General features: G+C 38.5%; 1 non-coding gene across 1 annotated transcript; it reads right to left on the bottom strand.

Annotated features, from left to right (window-relative positions):
* Positions 1 to 10,905: 10,905 nt before the first annotated feature.
* LOC141681503 (small nucleolar RNA R71) lies at positions 10,906 to 11,012 on the bottom strand. Its single transcript, XR_012558933.1, has one exon. It is a non-coding gene; the product is annotated as a small nucleolar RNA R71 (small nucleolar RNA).
* Positions 11,013 to 20,475: the final 9,463 nt, after the last annotated feature.

Consider the following 20,475-nt stretch of genomic DNA (forward strand, 5'->3'; position numbering starts at 1 on the left):
CTATGTCGATTATTTTATGCAAGAAGTTCTCGTCGCATTTCTACACACTCGTCTCATGTTACACGCTTAGCATCAGATTTAACATTTCTTCCCGTAGTAACGTATGGCACATCATCGTCCTGTTGCCATCTTGAAGGAAGCACCATTTCATACGCAATTGATTGAATTTTGAAACCGTGGAACGTTCAGCTTCCGTCATCGGTCAAACTTCTTTAATCATTCCCCATATGATATCTATAGTACTACGATACCTTCTGGGCCGTACTTGATATTCTCGCTAGCACCTTAGACGTATTCATATTTATTGGTACCTGCTACCAGTGGCCTTTATAGGGCGTGTACGATCTTCTTTGCCTTCTATCAGCTCTGACAATGACATCCTTCATTCTTTCACGTTGTCCTTCGTAAGGGATATCGGCGACTATTTTCGTATGCTAGCGTGGTAAGTACACCTACACAAATTATCTGTCAACAATAGGCAATTCCCCAAACCGTTCCAAATAAAAGGTAAGACGCTAGACGTATCTTCAATGGTCAGGATAGTCCTCTCATTCTACTTGTCGATTTGAGAACTCTAAGTCGTGCCTCTGTTCGTCCCTTCTCGCGAAATATCTTGGGTCCTTGCGTGGCGTGATATCACGGGGTCTCTCTATCACCAATTATCTCTTCCACATTCATAACAATTTTGTAGAGTGGACATCTATCGTTTGCATAATAAAATAAGCGATCTTATTTAATCTATCACTCAAAATCCTCAAATAGCACGACGGCTAACTTGGTTCTTGATAATCCTCCTTCAAAATTTATTATAATTAACTCTTACTCCTATTTGGGTCATCTACAAGTTGTAATCGTCAAAATTTTAATCCTCACCTTTCTGTTTTCATTTTCAACCATGTCGAATACTTACTTACCTACTCAATGACATCCCTTTTCATATTCTGTCATGACTAATATCCGTTTACATTTTTAGGCATCCCTAAGTCTTCCTGTTAAGTAATAAAGGGTTCTTTTCATGCGATCCTTCTCATCAGTTATTCTGAGATTTGTCATCCTCAATATATCTTTTCCTACTTAAAGTGTCGGCCACCACATTGGCCTTTCCTTGATGATAATAGATTTCTCAATCATAGCCTTTGATCAATTTGACTATAACCTTTATCTCGTGTTTAGTGTAAGAAAAAAAGAAAAAAAAATTCCAAAATTTTCTCATAAGTAAACTTCTTGTCCCTTTTAGTCCAAACCTATCGCAATTATTCTATATCATTATTACGACGCCTTATGTCACGGTCCTTAAGCTGCGTAGATTATCATTACATTTCATACAAAATCCTATTTTTATCGCCGAGTATTTCTAATAAGAGGTTATTACTAATCTTATGTTCACTTTTTTGAAATTCTTATTCCTCGAATTCATACATGATTGGTCTTTCCCGAATTCTTTAGTTCTTATCCCAATAGTGTTTCACAGAAGCGTACCTCACTAATCACATTATATCTCTATTACCGTTCTTCTATAACCATGTTAAAGATCCTTATGATAATAACTAAACATGGTATTCCCTTTTTAAAACAACTTACTCATCACGATGCTCCGATTGCACCATCATAACACTGAGCTTTCAGTCTCATATTAAAACAATCGGTTCTCAATTATACCTCTCTTTGTTCGGAAGGCAATTAGCCTTGGAAAAATGATTTTCACGATATCGATGAAATTTAGACAATCTTAACAAGATTTCAAAATCTAACATCTGAACAAATAATGACCTCTGAATAAAAGAATCACAACACTAAGAAAATTTATAACTTGGAAGGAAGAATACAACAAGGATTATCCTTCCATGTACTTAGAATTTTATATTGTGATATTATAGAGAATATCCATTGAAAGCAATGATTGCTGAATAATAACATCATACGAATGATACTTGTAAGATTTTCCCATTGAAAGAATACTTTTCTTTTCGAATAACGATGGAAATTTGAAATAACATTCTCAACCAAAGGTTAATCATTGAGGTTTCAAAATGATGTTATTTTGAAGGAAGGAATTTTACTCAATGATTTAACAAATAAGGAAGTATATTGTTCTTCAATCACTTTATGATTTTAATTGGTTATTCTTTATATAAACGAAAGAATAGAATATTTCATGAACAAAATATTTCATAAAACTGAATATGAATTCTCGTTTGAGTGGGCGACCTAGTTAGGTCTCTATTAAATCATTCTTTGAAAATTTCATCAACAATTAAATTTTGCATATGTAATGCACTATGGAATAATAAAAATTTGATTGGAAGTGGAACTAGAAAAATAATAGCTAGTCCATATCAAGCAATATTATCAACCGGCTAGGAAAATGGCCAGCACAATTGGTTTGGCCCATAGCAACTAGCTAGGACGATTAGCTAGGCTTTCGTCGTATTAATTAAAATTTTGACTAGTTAGGACAATTAGCTAGTCATTCATGAGAACATATGCAACTAGGCATATTTCAGTTTGTTTGTAAAAAAAAATCTCAACATCATAACCACTGAAGAAATTGTGGCTACCTGGATGACGATTTTGAAATAAAGAGTTTTTAAATTTGGGCCGAGAAAGACAATTATAACTCTGAATTGAGAGGTCTTAGCATCGGAACAATCGATAGCCTCTCATCAAATATTTCTTGCCAATAAAAGGGTACACTTAGAGCTGTTCTCGTTCATATACTTTATTAGATTCTCAAATAGAATTGAATTCGGAATACCAATATCAAATTGATACCCTTACTATGATTTCAAAGTTCAATATACAGTTTCATCCCGATTAAAAGAAAAGGATTCCCGAGGAATCTATGGGTATTGATTCATCCATGTCTTTAACAATTTGTTAAATATTTACAATCTCGACTGAGAAGAGTAAGTATGAAAGGAGAATCAAATGAAGATATTCATTATGAATATTCGTCAATGAATTGAGGAGAAAAAAAATTCCTTGGATAATTGAAATAAAGTATAAATAGCTCTGAGCTGAACAAGAAGATCATAATCTATGAATAAAAGTTCATGGATCAACGAAAAGAATTGAACAAGTCCTGATGCGGAGAAAGACTATTCAAGATGTTGGTCACTTCAGAAGTTCAAAGTAGGGAACAAAAAGATTGATTGATATGACTTATCAAGGCAATACAAATGATCAACAGTTTGGAGGGAGTAGCGTGACAGTGAGTAGGTGCCAAAATATTTCACTGATTATCCTAACTCTCTTTATTATCCACCTGAGGATGATACCACCTCTTCGTCTTTGTAATTCCATGTTTCGGCTAGCGTCTCTTTCTCATCATTTTAAAATCGCTTACTAATCTTGACTTTCACACGTATATCTGTCATTTTGGTGTTTTACCTCGAAGACCTTACTCAGAAATATTCCAAAAATATCTATTAAGCCGATAGTTTCCTGCTACACGCGTCCGTTACTAACTATAAGTGGACAGTTCCCCCTGGGAACATATCAAAGAGATCTCTTAGGGATCTCAATGCAGTCCATAAGTTCAGTGGCATGTGTGTGTAATTGAACATACATTATCGAATATATTAGAGGTCTACGAGTATATATACGTAGCCTCTGATATCATATCTACCAAAGAATTCCGCTTTAGACTCACTGGTCTATCCTTTTTAAAAGGTTCTAAGATCGAACTATCGCTCATTGTAATCTTACGCCATCCAACTGTAGTCATACCATCAATTCTCGATGCTCTCGATCTCTGAGCTAAACCATCATAACCTTACATGTTAAGTGCACTAATAATATCATGTAGTGTACTTGTCTTAAGATGATATTTGTATATTATATTCAAATCCTCCTTAATAGAATTAAAAATCCTCAAGGGTATATCGGACGCTATCTCTGCTGAATTCGTTAGTAATACGATATTCAAATCCTTATTGGTAAAATGACACCTTCAACTAGTTTGGGTCAATAGCCTCAACTGTATACTAATAGTTAGACTTTATGGTTCTTATATGTGATGCCCCTTCATGGGCAACCTATAAAGAACTATGAGTAACCAGACTCGTGTTATCACAATGAACATACTTGATAATATCGTCTTTACCCCAAATGCCCTGGAGACTCAACTCCGAGTTCTACATCTACATACTTGCCAAATCATATATGATTCTAATTTTTCCCCTCATCATTCTGATAATCTCCAATGGCCCTATTAGTCATACTTTAATACCTCAAATATACACTTATCCTAACCTACACATTGAGGCTACATCTGGTAGTCCAATGATGAACTCTATATGAGCTCTTAAAAAATCTCGCATCTAGACAGACTCCTAACACTCTCGTCTCTGAGTACTACAACTTATTGCTCTGATACCATTTCTGTAACGCCCCCAAATCCGGGTCAGGAATCTGGGTCGTCACGCCATCCTTCACTCATATGTAACCTGTATTGATTCAATAATCCAACAGACCCCAATCTCATGCACACAGACAAGTTATAGCCTTAGAAATGATGTACAAAATGTAATCTTCTTTTATTACACTCAAATGTACTTACAGGATCTCAAACAATTATTCATAACCTCTACATGAAGTTACAATAATTACGACTGATATCTTATACCTATCTGATACTCTTGCCCACCTGAGACAAAGCTGCCAGGGATTCTCCCCATGACTGCAAGAGACTAAGTCCCACATCGATATACTGGTTATCTGTTGTGTTGTGCCATTTAAAAGAAAGCAAGAGTGAGCTATAATTCCTGGCATAATAATATACAGTATGAAATGACTGTATGATAAACTCAAGTAAAACGTCATATATGATAAATATATTTTATTCAAAAAAATAGTTTTCCTTGGTGATACACACCTTCTTTTAAAAAAAAAATTTGGTGGATTTATTATCCTGCGAATACCTTAATGGTAAACCCAGCACCTAGGCTTGGGTTACGGTATTGCATCACAATTCCAATTGGAAGAATAAGACATTTGTTGGAGCCACCGCATACGATGATCAATCGTACTACGATAATAGTAGCCTTTTCTACTAGTAGAAGGACGACACCTTCGTATCCCGGTTATTACCCTTGCCGCATACGGGCTATGTGTCCTCATTTCGGGTATACATACACTTCGCAGGTTCTTAGGTACATATAGTACCGTCTCCTATGGTACCCGCAGTCTATCCAATACACGAAGTATTTGGATCCTACCCCTCCTCTGTCCTTTAGGAAATCCTATCATATACTTGGAATCATCAAACTATATCGAAGTTCCCCAAGCATTTTGCTTGTTGATAGGCACAACTTTACCTCATTTATATATATATATATATATATATTTATGTACTTCCGAAAGTTTTCGGAGGAATTACTAAGGATGTGAGTTGACCGTTGTCAACAGATAAGTAAATGAGGGGGAGTTCCTTCTGAAACTATATTCAAAATATTTAAATTAAGTCGAGATAATATTCTCCGACGATCTGAAATTATTCGAATGATTTTCCAAAAATCAGAAAGTATTTTACATCAGGTTTTATGATTTTTAAATCATAAATAAATCCTTTAATAAATAATAAATAATTAAATATTAATCGATAAATAATTAAACCTCAAATGAGTTTACTTTAAAAGAATATTTAATATAATATTCCTCAACTAATTTAAGTCTACGTAATTTAATAATCTTTAATATTTAATCGGGTTTGAAATAAATAATCGTTGGAGTATACTTCTCCTATAATAAATGAATAGGTATATAATATTTATTATTTGAACAATAAAATATAGTTGAGGAAATACGATCTTTGGAAATTGTTTTAATAAAAGTTCGAGGTATTTAATGTTTCGCAAGTGGACATCGAGTCCCTTGGAATAAAATAAGTACGGACTTTTAATGGTCTAAAATATCTCCGGGATGATTCCCGAGTTTATACTTTATAAAACTGACCGACTCTCGGTCTTATAACTAATATATCACACTCTAATATAGCGTTCGTATTCTTAAATAAAATACCTCCGGAATAATTCTGGGTTTTCATAAAATTATACTGACCGATCCTCGGTCTAAAATATACTCCTCATATATACAACGTTACTCTCTAGCGTTATCGATTGAAATTCAGTAATATTCATATACCAAAATTATTATCATATCGTATGATATTATATAACATAGTCCGTAAAACATCGTAAATATAGCATCATGTATATATCGACATTATTTGAAAACAAACACAACAGTTTTAAAAGGTAGGGTTTGAAAACTTGTCTGGAGTCCAAGACACGTTTCCCGACTTCCTCTCGTTCCGGGTTTTCTAATCAACAAACATCATAATCTTAATCAGTATTCCTACTCTCATCATCAACTTATATTTCTAATAAGTTAAATATTTCATAATTTTCATCATTCGACCGACTCGAAATAAGTATCACTCCTTGGTCGAAATGGACGGTCAAAGTGGTCTTCTAGATTTGACTTTACCGGATATTACTATTACGTGACTCTCACTCTATCATTTTTAACAAATCGTAAAATTAATATTTTAATACGAAACTACTCGAAGAGCTTCTTGAGTGCTTGTAATATTTATCCTAAAAGTTTCATTTTGATAAAATGAATTTAATTAGGTGAAAAGCATTTCAAAAGTCCGGTCAACTAAGGAGTTTTACTATTCAAACCGCTTTCACTAAAACGTTGATATCTCTCAAACCGTTAACTCAATTAACACACCGTTTTCGCGTGCGTGATCTAGACAAAATTTAGAACACATAATTTGAAATAGTTTTCCTGGTAGCAGGGGTGAAAATCCCGAAGTGGCAGTTTCCTAATAGGGGGTTGTTTTTGACATTCGTACTACGCGCGACCTCGGCTCCGACATTTCTATAAAATTGAAAAATGAACATTTTTACTTGAAATTTTTATGACAGATAACAAACTATATTTATTACTCTCTATAAAAATTTCATGATTTTTAAATATTTTTAAGTTGATCATTTATATTTACAAAGTTCGTATTTTGTACCAGTTTTAATGGGCAGTTATATATATAATAACAAGAACATGACAAATAACCAACTAATGAAATAAAACACGAAGGCAATAACAAACTATAAAGACTGTAATTGACAAAGAAAGTAAAGAAAACTTATCTCTTATCGCTTTCCAAATTCTGATAAGAAGAAGAACACAACAGCTGAGTCGCCAAACCCTTCAAGAGGACTTGACTTTTCTTGAAGAGATTATTGCCCCCCACTTAAGCTGTGATGTAATGCAGCAATATCGCTTCCAGGATAAAACAACAACATATCAATCTGGCCACAGAACCAACAATGATCAACGGTGACTCGCACCTCAGTTTGCTCATAAAACCTATGCAACTCATATATGTTTGCGAGGTAGGCACAAAGACTTGTGTCCTATTTATCTCAAGTGTACCTCTCAATATATAGGCATCTCAAGTTACTCTTCTTATATTTTACTCGATGTGGTACACCAAGTAACAAAACAGAAAAAGTAAATAAAATGGATTTTCCTTATTATTTATATTATATCCTGATTAATTAATATTAATATTATAAAATATATTCAGAGTATGATTAAAATAATCCTTACTCAATATATTTTATATTAATAATTAAATAATCAATATAAATAATTAAACTTGTAATACAAAAGAAAAATATAAGAGTTCCCACTAGCAATAGGCCACACAAGCATTCCACTTATGCTAGTAGTTGTAAACAACACTAATACAAGTTGCTATATAAACTCAATATCTTTCTTTTACAATATCAATGTGGGACAAAATCCCCATAACCCATTTTAAACAAGCAACTTTGTCGCAATATATTCATGGATTCCACTAAGAAAATGTCTTAGATCCAAATATGAAAGTTTAAGTCCTCATGTCAAGAAATAACCTCCAAGTGTTAGCTTCCGGAAATTATATCAAGAACATATATAAAATATGCCTCAAACTTTCCATTTTCTAACAATCCCCCACAAATCCATAATCAAATTGCATACCAGATTTTATACATGAAATGTTTTTCAGAGTCGGTACCCTTCCGGGTTTGAACCCTCCTAAGTCCTCTACTTCGATGGCTACCGGATATAGATGGAATGTTTCAGCTTGAATCTTTATCCGTTGGGTGTAAACACACTCCATAGATGACGACAAGTCAAAGGCTATGGTGCCAATCTACGGCTTTGAGACGTTAATGGTCATGTCTCGATCCTGTTCGTTGAATGTTTCGAGGAATAACCCTTTCCTCTAATTGCGACCACACAATTACATTCGCTTAGCTAGGCATCTCCAGAGATATACTGTTATCATCTCGTCAAATGACTTGACCCCATTCAGAGTTCAAATAACTCTTGCTAACTAGCAGTTCAAGTACCTCTTAAGGTTTCAGGGGATAGACTCAGATACATAAGTATCTAAATGTATATGGTAGATGTACTACCAATTAATCCTTACAACTTATTATTACCACATTGAATACACTTCGAAGGATCTCCTCTCAGGTGTATTGGGTTCCCGTTGTTGATGAATTATGATGGGTTACCAGTCTCATCCCCAATCTCGACTTAAGGACTATATCATGCTCAAGCCCTTTAGTCAGCAGATCAGCTATATTATCCGGAGTTCCTATGAACTCTATAGCAATAATCCTATCAGAAACAAGACCCCTTATAGACTTTAGTCTAACTTGGATGTGTCTCTTTGTTTTAGCATTATACTTTACATTTCTGACTTTGCCGATAGTTGTACGGTGATAAGTGGCATTTTATACCACTTAGAACGTCTTAAAATGGCTTAAATTGGTGTCTTGAAATCAATTATTTTGTGTATTTGATGCGTTTTTCTAGTGTTTATGCATTTCAGGGTATTAGTTGCATTTCGGAGGAGGAATCATCAAGAATAAGCCTTGGCATGTGTTCACCATTGTGAGAGGAAAAGAACGGGCAGATTACGGCGAAGAAACGGAGCAAACCTGGAAATTTTCCAGTAGGGTCCTGCGCGCCCGCTCAGCATTGCGGCCACGCAGCAGCCTTGCGCGCCCGCGCAGAAATGTTGAGCGGCCGCGCAGGGTCGGGGAAAAAGATATATTATTCTAGACTTCTACTTCTGTTTGGCTTCCAACTTCTATGTAATCTGAGTTTTATGGGACTATTATATAAGTAGATTTGAGACGTTTTTCACAGAGAATTAAGAGGAGATTATGTTTTAGATTGTGTTTTGTAAGAAGCGAAGGAGATAAGGAAGAAGACCGATTTAGTACACAGCAACGAAGAGGAAGCATATATTCTTGTGATTCTTGTTTCGTTGTAACGTTGGATGCTAGTTTTCTTGCTTTGACTTATTTACTCTTGTGACGTACTCTGTTTTAATATAATCAGTTTAGTTGTTATTTTCTTGTGTTTGTTTATCATGATTTCATATGAACCCATGATGGCGATAAGTTCTATTATGGGCTAATCGTGATCATGGGGTTGCAACGGATTTATTATGGAATTCTTTAGTTAATTGTTTAATACTTTAGTATGTGATGATTGCATGATATCTAGTATTGGTTGTGCGTATTCGTCTTATGTGCGTCGCGAACATATAAGATAGGGTGTTAATCTCTTGTGAAGCGACGGTGGATCTTGAGATTTAGAACTTGCCATGCTAGCATAGGTTCATGTACATTGTGCATGATTAGTGGGTAACTCTAACAGTTTTATTTGCCCTATGTAATCAAAAGGAATAACTTGTGCTTAAATCGTTGTGTTGTCAATTTCTGTAGACATATAGGAACTCAACATAATTGATGACTATTCAACTTCTATCTTAATTGTGGATGCTTGGTAGAATGGTATTAGTACAATGAAAGTTGGCTTTTATCAGTTTCGTGTTATTCGATTAATATCATCACTGTCACATGCTAAAGGTAATAACAATGGCTATAGAATGAAGTAATAATGAAGTTGTGATCTCATGAGTGTTTTATTATTGATAAATTGAAGTGTTAGTTAAGTGGTTAATTAAGTAGTTAATTATAGTTAATATTTAATCAACAATTTTAAGTGTTATCTTAACATTGAGAAGTAATCATACATTGGTGAGTGAGTTAAATTAGACAATAACTTAGTCTGAGTCTCTGAGGGAACGAACTAGAAAGTATTATATATTACTTGCGAACACGTATACTTGCGTGAATATTAGTGCGTGATTTCGCCCTAACAAGTTTTTGGCGCCGCTGCCGGGGACTCGGCGTATTTGTTTAGTTTATGTACTTACCATCATTGGTCATTAGGACTCAGTGATTAGGACGTAGTAGTTAATTACTCTTTTCGGTTGTGTTTCAGGTACTTTAGCAAACGTTTATGCAAACTCGTTCTCGTGCTCGCAAGAGGACCTTAGATACAGCTGAGGAGAAAGACGAAGTTCTTGATACTCCGGAGAAGTTAGATTTTGAGGATTCAGATTCAGGAACTGAGCAGAAAGAACCAGTAAACATGGGAGATCGTATTGTTCAAGCTGATCCAGCTCTTATGGATTTTTCTCGGCCTAAAATTGATGACATTCAGTCAAGCATCCTTCATCCGGCTATTCAAGCTAACACCTTTGAAATCAAGTCGGGCACTATTCAGATGGTGCAGAATTCTGTTTCTTTTGGAGGAGCGGAAACTGAAGACCCCAACATGCACATAAGGAATTTTGTCGAGATCTGTAGCACTTTTAAGTATAATGGCGTGACTGATGAGGCTATCAAGTTGAGGCTTTTCCCATTCTCACTGAGGGATAAGGCTAAAGACTGGTTACATTCTGAACCAGCTGGGTCCATCACTACGTGGCAAGATCTTGCACAAAAGTTTCTGGTGAAGTTTTATCCAATGGCAAAGACTGCTGCTATGAGGAGTGCTCTTACTCAGTTTGCGCAGCAACCTACAGAATCTATGTGCGAGGCTTGGGAACGCTACAAGGAAATGTTGAGAAAATGTCCACATCATGGAATGCCGGATTGGATGGTAATCACTGGTTTTTACAATGGTTTGGGGGCCCAATCTCGGCCCATGCTCGATGCAGCAGCTGGAGGCGCCTTATGGGCTAAAAGCTATACTGAGGCGTACAATCTTATTGAGACGATGGCTGCAAATGAGCATCAAAACCCAACTCAGAGGATGACATCAGGCAAGGTAGTAGGTATTCTGGAAGTTGATGCAGCCACCGCTATTGCAGCCCAGCTCCAAGCGCTATCAATGAAGGTTGATTCTTTGGCTACGTATGGAGTTAATCAAATAGCTATGGTTTGTGAGCTTTGTGCAGGTTCTCATGCTACGGATCAGTGTTCTCTTGTCAATGAATCTGTTCAGTATGTGAATAATTATCAGCGACAACAGCAGCCTGTGCCAGCGACCTATCATCCTAACAACAGAAATCATCCAAATTTCAGCTGGGGAAATAATCAGAATGCTATTCAGCCACCATATCAGCAAGGAGTGAGTAAACAGTTTAACCCACCTGGATTCCAGCAACCACAGCAGTATGCTACAAGACAATCATATCCTCAACAGGGAAGTGCAGCTGCACCTACTAGTGCTGATTTTGAGGAACTTAAGTTGTTGTGCAAGAGTCAGGCGGTTTCTATCAAGACCTTGGAAAATCAAATCGGTCAATTAGCCAATGCAGTGCTCAATCGTCAACCTGGCACTCTTCCCAGTGACACGGAAGTACCAGGCAGGAAGGAAGCTAAAGAGCAAGTCAAGGCTATTACCTTAAGGTCTGGAAAAGTAGCTGATGCTGAAAAGGCAAAAGAAGTCGAAGCTGAAGTTAGAGATGAAGAATCTAAGCAAAGGGAGAAAGCGGCGGAACCAAGGAAGACTACTGTTGAACACACTCTGCCTGAGGCTAATACAGGGGAGAAACAGCTCTATCCTCCACCACCTTTTCCTAAGAGATTGCAGCAATAAAAGCTGGATAGACAGTTCGGGAAGTTTCTGGAGGTGTTCAAGAAACTTCATATCAATATACCTTTCACTGAGGCTCTGGAACAAATGCCTAGTTATGCGAAGTTTATGAAGACTATTCTTTCAAGGAAGGTGAAACTGGATGACCTTGAAACCGTTGCTCTCACGGAAGAATGCAGCGCTGTTCTGCAGCAAAAGTTACCACCAAAACTGAAAGATCCAGGAAGCTTCACCATTCCTTGCACCATTGGCAATCTAACTTTTGACAAGTGCCTTTGTGATTTGGGAGCAAGCATTAATCTGATGCCGTTGTCGATCTTTAAAAAGCTGGATCTGCCTGATCCAAAACCCACATACATGTCGCTACAATTGGCGGACCGTTCCATTACTTACCCAAGGGGCATAGTTGAGGATGTGCTCGTCAAGGTGGATAAGCTCTTCTTTCCTGCTGATTTTGTTATTCTGGATTTTGAGGAAGATAAGAAGATTCCCATAATCTTGGGGAGGCCTTTCTTGGCTACTGGCCGTACCTTGATAGATGTGCAAAAAGGGGAACTTACTATGCGGGTTCAAGATCAGGATGTGACCTTCAACGTATTCAAGGCAATGAAATTCCCTACAGAAGATGAGGAGTGCTTAAAAGTGGATGTGATTGATTCTGCGGTTACTTCGGAACTCGATCACATGCTAATGTCTGATGCATTGGAAAAGGCCTTAGTGGGGGAATTTGACAGTGATGATGAAGATAGCAACGAGCAATTACAATATCTGAACGCTTCTCCCTGGAAGCGAAAGCTGGATATACCATTTGAATCTCTTGGTACTTCTGACCTCAAGAACGCTGAAGGGAAGCTCAAACCATCAATAGAGGAAGCGCCTACCTTAGAGCTCAAACCATTACCTGAACACTTGAGGTATGCCTTTTTAGGTGATTCATCTACGTTACCTGTTATTATTTCAGCTGACCTTTCAGGTAGTAAGGAAGACAAGCTCTTAAGGATTTTAAGAGAATTCAAATCGGCTATAGGATGGACCATAGCAGACATCAAGGGGATAAGTCCTTCATATTGTATGCATAAAATTCTGTTAGAGGAAGGTAGTAAGCCAACTGTGGAACAGCAGCGAAGACTGAACCCGATCATGAAGGAGGTGGTAAAGAAAGAAATTCTGAAATGGCTAGATGCAGGCATCATTTATCCTATTTCTGACAGCTCGTGGGTGAGCCCCGTGTAATGTGTACCTAAGAAAAGAGGTATCACTGTGGTCGCAAATGAAAAGAATGAGCTCATCCCTACTCGAACAGTTACAGGATGGAGAGTATGCATGGATTATAGAAAATTGAACAAAGCCACAAGGAAGGATCACTTCCCTCTCCCATTCATTGATCAAATGCTTGACAGATTGGCGGGACATGAGTATTTTTGTCTTCTGGATGGGTATTCCGGGTATAATCAGATTTGTATTGTACCAGAGGATCAGGAAAAGACTACCTTCACTTGTCCATTTGGCACATTTGCTTTTCGAAGAGTTTCGTTTGGGTTATGTGGCGCCCCGGCCACCTTTCAGAGATGTATGATGGCTATATTCTCTGACATGATTGGAAATAATGTCGAAGTGTTCATGGACGACTTCTCCATCTTTGGACACTCATATGATGAATGTTTGAATAATCTGCGCGCCGTACTCAAAAGATGCGTGGAAACTAATTTGGTGCTTAATTGGGAGAAATGTCATTTTATGGTGCGTGAAGGCATTATCCTTGGGCATAAGGTCTCTAGCAAAGGTCTGGAGGTGGACAAGGCCAAGGTGGGAGTCATTGAAAATCTTCCCCCACCTAATTCGGTGAAAGGAATCCGTAGTTTTCTCGGTCATGCGGGTTTTTATCGGCGATTTATCAAGGATTTTTCAAAGATATCTAAGCCGTTGTGCAATTTACTTGAGAAAGATGTGCCTTTCAAATTTGATGATGAATGTTTGGCAGCATTCGAAACTCTCAAGGAGAGTTTGATCACGGCACCAGTTATTACAGCACCAGATTGGACAGAACCATTTGAGATGATGTGTGATGCGAGTGACTATGCGGTAGGTGCAGTTCTGGGACAGCGCAAGAAAAATCTCTTCCATGTGGTCTACTATGCGAGTAAGACTTTAAATGGGGCCCAATTGAACTACACCACTACTGAGAAGGAGCTTTTGGCTATAGTCTTTGGCTTTGAGAAATTTCGATCTTATCTGCTTGGTACGAAAGTGACAGTATTCACTGATCATGCAGCTATTCGCTATCTGGTTTCTAAGAAGGATTCGAAGCCGAGACTCATTCGTTGGGTGCTTTTACTTCAAGAATTTGAGTTAGAGATCAAAGATAGAAAAGGTACTGAGAATCAAGTAGCTGACCATCTCTCTAGGTTGGAGAATCCCGATTCTACTTCACAAGATAGAACGTTAATCAATGAATCTTTTCCGGATGAGCAGTTGTTTGCAATTCAGGAGGAAGAACCATGGTTTGCAGATATTGTAAACTATCTTGTCAGCAATATAATGCCTCCTAATTTGACATCCGCGCAAAAGAAGAAGTTTCTGCATGAGGTGAAGTGGTATATGTGGGATGAACCATATTTGTTTAGACAGGGAGCTGACCAGATCATCAGGAGATGTATCCCATTCTGTGAGACGGAGGGGATATTACGAGACTGCCATTCCACGGTTTATGGTGGACACTATGGAGGTGAGAAGACGGCAGCTCGTATTCTGCAAGCAGGTTTTTTCTGGCCCACCTTGTTCAAGGATGCTCATCAGTTTGTTTTAAGGTGTGATCGTTGCCAAAGAGTGGGAAATTTGTCAAGGAAGGATGAGATGCCATTAAATGTGATGCTTGAAGTCGAGGTCTTTGATGTATGGGGAATCGATTTCATGGGGCCTTTTATCTCGTCTTGCAATAATCAGTACATCTTGCTGGCAGTCGATTATGTCTCAAAATGGGTCGAAGTTAAAGCTTTACCGACAAATGATGCAAAGGCAGTGCTAAATTTTCTTCATAAGCAAATTTTCACAAGGTTTGGAACACCTCGGGTAATCATAAGTGATGAAGGATCGCATTTTTGCAACCGTAAGTTCACTTCTATGATGCAGCGTTATAATGTGAATCATCGAGTAGCTACTGCCTATCATCCGCAAACAAATGGTCAAGCGGAAGTGTCTAACAGAGAGATAAAGCGCATTCTAGAGAAGGTTGTTTGTCCGTCAAGGAAGGATTGGTCTTTAAAGCTCGATGAAGCTGTTTGGGCTTACAGAACAGCATACAAAACTCCACTTGGGATGTCACCGTTTCAGTTGGTGTACGGTAAGGGATGTCATCTACCGGCGGAGCTTGAGCATAAGGCCTACTGGGCATTGAAGAAATTGAACCTGGATTTAGATGCAGCTGGTAAGAAAAGAATGCTTCAGCTTAATGAACTTGATGAATTTCGACTTCAAGCGTACGAGAATAACAAAATGTATAAGGAAAAGGTGAAGAGGTGGCACGATAGGAAGCTATATCCTAAGTTATTTGTGCCAGGGCAACAAGTTCTGTTATTCAACTCTCGGCTCCGACTTTTTCCTGGGAAGTTGAAATCAAGGTGGTCTGGACCTTTTATTGTCAAAACTGTGTTTCCACACGGAGCGGTGGAAATTTTTGAGAATGATTCGGACCAAGCATTCAAGGTTAACGGTCAGCGGTTGAAGCACTACTATGGGGACATGGCAAACCGAGAGGTGATTAGTGCCATTTTGTTGACTACTTGAGAAAGGTACGGAACGTCAAGCTAATGACGAAAAAGAAGCGCTGCGTGGGAGGCAACCCATGAATTGTTGTTACAGGAACCCTTAGAAGTTAATAACCTATCCAAAAACACAAAAAAATCAGAAAACAGGGGCTGAAAAAAAAAATTTCCAGAGACACTCTGCGCGCCCGCGCAGCTATGCTGAGCGGTCGCGCAGTTTTCTGCGCGCCCGCGCAGAAATGCTGAGCGGCCGCGCAGGGGTCGAGTTCCAGAAAATTTTTTACAGTTCAGAAAAAAAAAAAACAAAAACACAAAAACCCATTACAGCCCATAAACCCACGAATTCTTTTCCCATTACCCCATGATTTTATCCCTCAACCCCACTCCTAATCTAATTTAACCTACTCCACACCCTATATATACATACACCTATCCTACATATCTCCCACAACTTCCTACACTTAAACCCTCTCATAAACATCAAAAAATCAGTTCTTACACACTTTAATTCACAAATCAATGGCACCCAAGAGAGCACACACTATTGACAGCAGCAGCACAGTTCCTACTGCTGATTCATCAAGGGGTACTGCTGCAAGGCCTCGGTTAATTGACAGAGCTGCGGAGGAGGAGTACACTAGGCTGTTGGGGAAGCCGATTCTGAAGGAGAGGGGGTTTTTACCATCAGGGAGGGATGGTGAGTTGTTTCCCATGATTGCAGAGAAGGGGTGGATAGCTTTTTGTGAGTCACCCGAAGCAGTGCCGATGAGCGTTGTTCGCGAGTTCTACGCGAACGCGAAGGCTGAAAAGAATGGGTTTTCTGTAGTTCGTGGGCTGACGGTTGATTATCATCCTGCGGTGATTCGCCGTGTGATTGGACAGCGAGAGAGGAAGCCCGAGGAGGAGAACTGGAATGAAAAGACTGCTGAGGATTTTGACTTGGATTTGATTTGGGCGACTCTCTGTCGACCGGGCACAGTTTGGAACCGCAGTCCAGCCAATAATGAGTATCGTCACTTTCCGGCGATCGCCATGAACAGGTATGCCCGTGCATGGTATGCATTTATATGTGCTAATATTTTGCCTTCTTCACATGCACACGAGGTCACAGTTGAGAGAGCACAGTTGTTGTAGGGAATTCTGAATGAGGAATACTATGTGGACCTTGGTGAGTTTATCTACCAAGGAATTCTGAAGTTTTTGAGGGGAGCAAAGCATATGAACATCCCTTATGCATCCACGGTTACGAAACTATGCCGAGCAGTAGGAGTGAACTGGCCGGCTCATGAGCAGTTGCAGTTGCCAGCAGCTCCGATAGATTCTGGCACTCTGAATGGGATGCAGGAGTGGACCGGTGGTGAGCCTGAGGAGCATGGGCTGGGTTATCGTCTTCCAGGAGGGCGTCCAGCACGAGGTGCTACTATGGCCAGGCCAGGGCGTGGTGAGGCTAGTTCTTCGAGAGCTCAGGAGGGTGCTGGGATGGGTGATGCCCAGTATAGGAGGCTTTCACGGCGGATGGATGCCATGTATGAGACGCAGAGCAGGTTTGCTCAGGAGCTCACCCTTGCGTTAGGGACTGCTTTTCGAGGCCTTGGAGCTGATATCCAGTGGCCAGTTTTTGGTGAGGACTCTGCATACCCGCCGCCTGATACTCCACCCACTGAGGGTGAAGATGATGATGACTCCGAGTAGGTATACCCTGTGTTCCTTTCTACTACCTTCACTGGGGACAGTGAAGATTTTAAGTTTGGGGGTGGTAGTTAAGGAATATTTTGTGTGTGTCATATAGTTGCATATTCATGATAGTTAGTTCATATAGTTGCATAATTTTTGCCATATAGTTTTTTTTTATATAGCTTTATTTGTTTGTCATATCATATAGCTCATGCATATACCATGATCCCTTTTGCAATGATTTATCGACTGAATTGTGATATTGATGCGAGTGTAGTGATAGCATTAAAGTGATATTAAGTTGTGTAGGTTGATATGCATGCTAGAAGCACTTGTATTGTCACTAAGTCTTAGAGAATGCTTAAGGACTAGATTGTTGTTATGATCTGATTATTTTCGAGGATAATCTATTTATTATGCTTAGAATTTGATAATAGGTTCTTAGTGGTAAAGGCATGAAAAAGAAAAAAAAATGGAGTAAAAATGGAATTTGTTGCTAGTTGTGGCTAGGCGTCAAATGGCTAGTAGCCGGCTCGCATGTTATGCGAGTAGTCTAGGGTTGAGCAAGATGGAGCGAAACGCACTTGCTCAGAAGAGAAAAAAAAAATTGCGTAATTGATCAAGAGTGGGCTCTTTGGTATTCGAGTTATTAAGTTCTTAGGGGACTTTGTGCCTAGTGACCTAAGGCTTTTAGAGTCTGGGATCCGCTAACCTAACGCTCGTTACATGGATACCATTGTATAAGTCTTTTGTGGACCTCACTCATTGCACGGTCAAATAAGCATTTGAGTTGTAAATAAAAAGCACGATTCTGTAGTAAGCTCCAGAGTTCTTGTAGTGTTGTATATCACTTTGTGCCTAGAATTTTTATTCTTTGTATAATCGTAGGATTGCCTTGAGGATAGTCTAGTCATAGTAATTGGTCTAGTTCCAAAGCATATCTGTTAAGCATTTGCACACACCACGTTTCTGGCGGTATGTCCGTTTGCATGAGTTTCTTGATCTTTAGTGTCTAACTGCATTCGTTGAGACGTGACAATTTGGTTGGTTAATTGTAGTAAGGGGGATCGTTGCATTTTCATATAGATTGCATTCATGCATATTTTTATTTGTTTTTGAGTCTGTGACGCTTGAGGACAAGCATCGATTTCAGTTTGGGGGTGTGATAAGTGGCATTTTATACCACTTAGAACGTCTTAAAATGACTTAAATTGGTGTCTTGAAATCAAGTATTTTGTGTATTTGATGCATTTTTCTAGTGTTTATGCATTTCAGGGTATTAGTTGCATTTCGGAGGAGGAATCATCAAGAATAAGCCTTGGCATGTGTTCACCATTGCGAGAGGAAAAGAACGGGCAGATTACGGCGAAGAAACGGAGCAAACCTGGAAATTTTCCAGTAGGGTCCTGCGCGCCTGCGCAGCAATGCTGAGCGGCCGCGCAGCAGCCTTGCGTGCCCGCGCAGAAATGCTGAGCGGCCGCGCAGGGTCGGGGAAAAAGATATATTATTCTAGACTTCTACTTCTGTTTGGCTTCCAACTTCTATGTAATTTGAGTTTTATGGGACTATTATATAAGTAGATTTGAGACGTTTTTCACAGAGAATTAAGAGGAGATTATGTTTTAGATTGTGTTTTGCAAGAAGCGAAGGAGATAAGGAAGAAGACCGATTTAGCACACAGCAACGAAGAGGAAGCATATATTCTTGTGATTCTTGTTTCGTTGTAACGTTGGATGCTAGTTTTCTTGCTTTGACTTGTTTACTCTTGTGACGTACTCTGTTTTAATATAATCAGTTTAGTTGTTATTTTCTTGTGTTTGTTTATCATGATTTCATATGAACCCATGATGGCGATAAGTTCTATTATGGGCTAATCGTGATCATGGGGTTGCAACGGATTTATTATGGAATTCTTTAGTTAATTGTTTAATACTTTAGTATGTGATGATTGCATGATATCTAGTATTGGTTGTGCGTATTCGTCTTATGTGCGTCGCGAACATATAAGATAGGGTGTTAATCTCTTGTGAAGCGACGGTGGATCTTGAGATTTAGAACTTGCCATGCTAGCATAGGTTCATGTACATTGTGCATGATTAGTGGGTAACTCTAACAGTTTTATTTGCCCTATGTAATCAAAAGGAATAACTTGTGCTTAAATCGTTGTGTTGTCAATTTCTGTAGACATATAGGAACTCAACATAATTGATGACTATTCAACTTCTATCTTAATTGTGGATGCTTGGTAGAATGGTATTAGTACAATGAAAGTTGGCTTTTATCAGTTTCGTGTTATTCGATTAATATCATCATTGTCACATGCTAAAGGTAATAACAATGGCTATAGAAGGAAGTAATAATGAAGTTGTGATCTCATGAGTGTTTTATTATTGATAAATTGAAGTGTTAGTTAAGTGCTTAATTAAGTAGTTAATTATAGTTAATATTTAATCAACAATTTTAAGTGTTATCTTAACATTGAGAAGTAATCATACATTGGTGAGTGAGTTAAATTAGACAATAACTTAGTCTGAGTCTCTGAGGGAACGAACTAGAAAGTATTCTATATTACTTGCGAACACGTATACTTGCGTGAATATTAGTGCGTGATTTCGCCCTAACATACAGCTATCACAATGAACAGAAATGGCAGGAATCGGCTTGCTTACTACATGTAACATACTCATGAGTCCATGTAACCATTAAGCCTCCGTCCCCGTGGCATCAAGTGCACACAACTCAGCCTCAAAAGTAGACCGAGTAATCAAAGTCTGTCTAGAAGACTTCCAGGACACTGCTCCACCCACAAGGGTAAACACATACCAGTCACTCCATTGGAACCAGATTTCTTAGTTATCCAACTTGCATCACTGTACCCCTCGAGTACCACCGGAAATCTCTGGTAATACAAGCCAAGGGAAATAGTTCCCTTCAGATATCTAAGAACTCTATCCAGTGCCTCCTAATGAGTCTTGTTTGGACAGCTTGTATATCTAGCCAACTTAGAAAGAGAATATAAAATATCTGGCCTAGTCACATTATAAAGATATTGCAAACTCCCAATAATTTGAGAATA

The sequence above is a fragment of the Apium graveolens genome, chromosome 8, assembly GCF_009905375.1.
Source record: "Apium graveolens cultivar Ventura chromosome 8, ASM990537v1, whole genome shotgun sequence".
Lineage (NCBI taxonomy): Eukaryota > Viridiplantae > Streptophyta > Magnoliopsida > Apiales > Apiaceae > Apium > Apium graveolens.